Here is a 6,000-nt window from a genome sequence, read left to right as displayed (position 1 = left end):
CCTCAGTGCTCCAGCCTCCAGAAGACAAGGTCATATCACCAAGCCCAGTCACATACAATCTTGTTTAAAAAATTTGAGAGCTGAATTTGATAGAGCGTGCCTTTAATCCCAGTACTCAGAAGGCAGAGGCTGATAGGTCTGTGTGAGATTCAGGGCAGCCAGGACTAGAGAGTGCGACCTTGCCTAAAAAAATTCACTATTGCTGAGCGGTGGTGGCGCACGCCTTTAACCCCAGCACTCAGAAGGCAGAGGCAGGCGGATCTCTGTGAGTTCGAGGCTGGCGTGTTGTACAGAGGGAGTGTCAGGACAGGCTCCAAAGCTACACAGAGAAACCCTGTCCCGAAAAACCAAAATCACTGTTGCATCAGTGCCAAGGCAATTTCCTCAGAGACTCATTTGTTTACTTACCCGCTGTATTTTGGTGCATGGAGGATTTTTGCCAAAGGCCTGGGATCTGCTCATGCCAAGCCATGCTCCTCACCGTTCCAAATCCTTCTGTTTCTCGGTTACACTGGTTTCTTTTTTTCCATTGCAATGTATTTATTGTTGGAACCAGGTGTGCGTCAGGTGTCCTGCAGGCCAGCTTCATGTCTGTTACACTGCATTCTACCAACCAGCGTTCACATGGCTCATTCACTTATTTCTGGGCAGGGTTCCTTCCACAGGGAGTGCCCAAGACTTCCTTGGTTTTAACTTCAAGAGGTTTTTGTTTATTTGTTTGATACTGTTTCTCTGTGTAACAGCCTTGGCTGTCTTGGAACTCACTTTGTAGATCAGGCTGACCTCGAACTCACTATCATCTGTTTACCTCTGCCTCCAGAGTGCTGGGATTAAAGGCATGTGCCACCACTGTCCAGCTCCTGCAAGAGGTTTTAAAAGATTTATTTATTTTTTATTATGTGTATGAGAGTTTTGCCTGCATATATGTAAGTGTACCACACAAATGGCTTATGTCTGATGAGCCCAGAAGAGGGCAGCAGATCCCCTGGAACTTGAGTTACAGGGTGTTGTGAGCTGTCTTGCGGGTGCTGGGAATCTAACCCCACCCTTGGGAAGAACAGCTAGTGCTGATAACTTCAGAGCCAGCTCTTCAGCCCTCTAGTGTTATTCTTTAATCTGAATGTTTCTGTGTGATGTGTGTGTGTGCATGCAATGTGTGCATACATGTGATTTGTGCATGCATGATGTGTGTATATATAATAATGTGCGTGTGCTGCTGCATGCTTCTGTGCATGTGATGTGCACACGCATGTGATTTGTGCATGCATGATGTGTGATAATATGCATTGCATGTGCGCATGTGTGGTGTGTGCATGTGCTGCTGTGTGCTTGTATGGATGTGTGTGCATGAGTAATGTGTGCATGTGATAATATGCATGTGCTTGTGCGCATGTGATGTGTGCAGGAGTGGTGTGTGTATGTGTGCTGCTGTGTGCATGTGGGTGTGCATGTGATATGTGCATGGATGTGCTGTACTGCCTCTGTGACAGTGTTGCGTAGTCCTAACTTTTTGCCTTGTTGGAGCAGGGGATAGGGTTCCTTAAAAAAAAAAAAAAAAAGACAAGATCCCTCTATATAGCCAACTATCCTGAAACTAGGTAGCATGTAGACCAGGCTGTCCTGGAACTCACAGATTTACCTGCTCCTGCTTCCTGAGTGCTGGGACACCACACCTGGTCTGAGATAGTATCTCTTGATCACTGCTGTGTATCCAGGGCTCAGTAGCCCGCCAGTTTCTTAGGAGTCTCCCGACTCCGCTCCCATTTTGCCATAGAAGCACTTAAATTAAAAACATGTGTTACAGGGGCTGGAAAGATTGCTCAGTGGTTAACAGCACTGGCTGCTCTTCTAGAGGACCCGAGTTCAATTCCCTGCACCCACATGGCAGCTCATAGTTGCCTGTAACTCAAGTTTCAGGGGATCTGACACCTTCACAGAGACATACATACAGGCAAAACCCCAGTGTACATGAAATAAATAAATCTTAGCCGGGCAGTGGTAGCGCATGCCTTTAATCCCAGCATTTGGGAGGCAGAGGCAGGTGGATCTCTGTGAGTTCAAGGCCAGCCTGGTCTACAAGAGCTAGTTCCAGGACAGGCTCCAAAGCTACAGAGAAACCCTGTCTCAAAAAAACCAAAAAATAAATAAATCTTTTTTAAAAGAGAGAGAAATTTTTTTTTTTGGTTTTTCGAGACAGGGTTTCTCTGCAGCTTTAGAGCCTGTCCTGGAACTAGCTCCTGTAGACCAGGCTGGTCTCGAACTCACAGAGATCCGCCTGCCTCTGCCTCCCGAGTGCTGGGATTAAAGGCGTGCGCCACCACTGCCTGGCGAGAAATTTATTTTTTATTTTGTATCTGTTCCAAGGTGAGCAAATGCCGGTCAGAGGACAATTTGAGGAGTAGGTTCTTCAGCCTTTACCTGTGTCCTGGGATGGGACTTGGGCCATCAGTCTCTGAAGCAAATGGCTTTACCTGATAAGCCATTCTGCTGGCCTGACTTTTCTTTTCTTTCACTCTCTCTGTTTTGAGGCAGGTTTTCTCTTTGTAGCCAGGGATAGCCTACAGTTCACTATCCCACCAGATATCCCGCTCAATTAGAGACTCATAAAGCCCAAAGAAGACTGAGATTGGGCGGGGGAAGAGGAATGCCCACCTGGACCCTTGGGCTCTTCTCTGGAGAAGAGAGCCTCTGCCTGGGATAGTTAACAAGGCTACAGGAGAGTGGATGAAGAGAAGGAGCTGGAGGTATGGGGCCCAGGCCATGTAGGGCCCAGGCCGCACAGCTGCCGTGGCAGGCAGCACCGGATTCTAGGAAAATCCATAAGCTGACACCATCCAGGGAGGGCCAGCATCTAAAGGGAAGTACCTGACATTCCAACCATTAGATAAGATCAGATCACCAGGTGTCCCTCGGCCCAAGACTCACCTATTCTCCTTTTGCCAAGCCCCCTAGACAAATATCAGCCAATCAGGGTCCTGAACCCTGGAAATCCCCTCACCCCAACCTCTGCTATGATAAAAAAAAAAAAAAAAACCTACTCTGACTTGGCTTGGCTCTCTCTGCTTGAGAGAGCTGTGTCAGATAGAGCTAGGGTCCAAGCTTAAGCATGAATAAAGGCTCTTTCCTTTTACATACAAGTGCAGACTCTGGGGGTCTTTGGGGACCCCATGATCTGGGCATAACAGAGGCATGGCTCATTAGTAGATTTCCCACTGCCTAGAATCTCCCAGTGAGGAGCTAAAGGTGATTAGTGGTAGAGCCCCTTCCTAGAATCTTCCACCTATGGGCTCTGAGCATGGCTCCATGTATGAGACTCCATTCAGTCCCCTTCAGTCCCCTGTGGGGGTGCTGTCTGCATCTGTTGACTGAACCTCTCAGCAAGCTGAGTCAGGGTTCCTTGAGTCCAGGCACTCAACCTCAATTCATTCAACACAACGAGATCAGGGTGAATAAAGAATCCTGTCATAGGAATGTAGAGACAGCTTAAAAGTGTGTCTCTTCTTCAAGAGGATCTGAGTTTAGTTCCCAGCACCCACGTCAGGTGCCTATCAACCAGCAGTAACTCCATCTCCAGAGACTCTGACTCCCCGGGCACCTGCACTCGTGTGCCCACACTCATACACAGTCATACATACACGATTAAATCTTAAAAACCAAACAGCCAGTAAGTTTTCATACCTGTAACCCCAGCTCTGAAGAGGCTGAGGCCATCGATGATAGCAAGTTCAAGACTAGCCTGAGCCAGGCGGTGGTGGCGCACACCTTTAATCCCAGCACTCGGGAGGCAGAGGCAGGCGGATCTCTGAGTTCGAGGCCAGCCTGGTCTACAAGAGCTAGTTCCAGGACAGGCTCTAGAAACTACAGGGAAACCCTGTCTCGAAAAAACCAAAAAGACTAGCCTGAGCTGCATGAGACCTCTCTTAAAAAATGAGAAAAGAAGCTGAGCAATGGTGGCATACATCTTTTTTTTTTTTTTTTTTTTTTTTTTTGGTTTTTCGAGACAGGGTTTCTCTGTGGCTTTGGAGCCTGTCCTGGAACTAGCTCTTGTAGACCAGGCTGGTCTCGAACTCACAGAGATCCGCCTGCCTCTGCCTCCCGAGTGCTGGGATTAAAGGCGTGCGCCACCACCGCCCGGCTGGCATACATCTTTAATCTCAGCATTCAGGAAGCAGAGGCAAGTGGATCTCTGTGGGTTCAACATCAGCCTGGTCTACACGGTGAGTTCTAGGACAGCCAGACCCTGTCTCAAAAACGTAACAGCAAAAAAGGCAGCCAGGCATGATGGTGCCCACCTTTAATCCCATCACTCGGGAGGCAGAGGCAGGCGGATCTCTGTGAGTTCGAGGCCAGCCTGGTCTACAAGAGCTAGTTCTAGGACAGGCTCCAAAGCTACAGAGAAACCCTGTCTGGAAAAACAAAAAAAAAAATTTTAAAGAAAGCAAGAAAGAAAAAAGCAATAGAAAAAAAAAAAACCCAGGCATGGTGGTGTCTACCTATAATCCAATATCAGGAAGCAGAGCCAGGAAGATGACTGTAAGTTTGAGACCAGCCTTTTCTACATTGTAAGTTTAGATTTAAAAGAAAAAGGAACAGTCCCTAGGCTCCTGAGGTCATTGTAGCCACTTCCTTTGAAGTTCCTGTCTGGACCCTGAAGTCACCACTGCACCTAAGTTGTGCTAGAAGATGTACGCCCCCCCCCACACTTACACACACACACACACACACACACTCTGTGCCATCAGCCCCTTCTTTCAGCATTTCCCATGGGCACATTTGGGACATAGCTGTACAACTGAGAACCCTCTCCTCATCTGATCCTCATCTGGCCCTGGCATCTCTTGTCCTAATCCTAGGGTCTCCAAAACAAGATTCAACTCTGGACCTGTGAAATATTGTCCACAGGCTTTCGCCTCCTGCCTCCCTGCTGTCCCCACTGTCCTGTGGGCAGCTCACAGGATCCTTCCTCTCAGTTTAGCCACCATGACCCCCCCCTCCAGTTGCTGATCTGCTGTCCCTAGGTGAGAATGGTCCCCTGAGCAGGGCTGGGGTTCATGGGTTGAAAGCAGAACCTCCTCCTACATCCTACAACTCTGGTCACTGGGAAGTCTTCCAACCTCTGATAAACGGCTCTCTTCCAATACCTCTGATAAACGGCTCTCCAGGAGAAAGCTTTAGCTCCCTGGCCTCCCACTCTGTTTGTGGAGTCTGTTCATCTGAATTTTTCTCTCTCCCAATTGCCTCTACACACCCCACACTACCATTGCAGTCCCCTCTGCCAAAATGCTCTGGCTCACTTGGCAAAACTGCTTAATCCTCCAAGCCTGCCTATCACGCCTCACCTCCTCCCCTGCCTCCTGCCTCAAGTGTTTTCTTCGGCTCCTTCTCCTGCTCTCATTTTACTTTTGAGGCAGAGTCTTTTTTTATTTATTTATTTATTTATTTTTATTTATTTATTTATTTATTTATTTTTTGGTTTTTCGAGACAGGGTTTCTCTGCAGCTTTTTTTTAGAGCCTGTCCTGGAACTAGCTCTTGTAGACCAGGCTGGCCTCGAACTCACAGAGATCCGCCTGCCTCTGCCTCCCGAGTGCTGGGATTAAAGGCGTGCGCCACCACCGCCCGGCTTCTTTTTTTATTTTTTGAAACAGGGTTTTTCTGTAGCTTTTTAGAGCCTGTCCTGGAACTAGCTCTTGTAGACCAAGCTGGCCTCGAACTCACAGAGATCTGCCTGCCTCTGTCTCCTGAGTGCTGGGATTCCCACCCGGCTGGCAGAGTCTTATATAGTCCTGGTCTATGTGAGTCAGACTGGCCTCAAACTCACAACTTGCTGCTACCTCCCAAGCACTAAGATCAAAGGTGTGGACCGTGAGCCCAGCTGACCCACCTTCTCTCAGAAGCTTTCTCAGCCTCCTGAGCTGTTGCTCTCAGCCCCTCCCTGACTGCTGCCACTGGGCTGGATTCCCAGGGAATCTTTTGTTGTTGTTTTGTTGTTTGTTTGGCT

The sequence above is a fragment of the Arvicola amphibius genome, chromosome 3, assembly GCF_903992535.2.
Source record: "Arvicola amphibius chromosome 3, mArvAmp1.2, whole genome shotgun sequence".
Lineage (NCBI taxonomy): Eukaryota > Metazoa > Chordata > Mammalia > Rodentia > Cricetidae > Arvicola > Arvicola amphibius.
The sequence above is the reverse complement of the archived record's forward strand: the minus strand, read 5'-3'. Positions refer to the sequence as shown.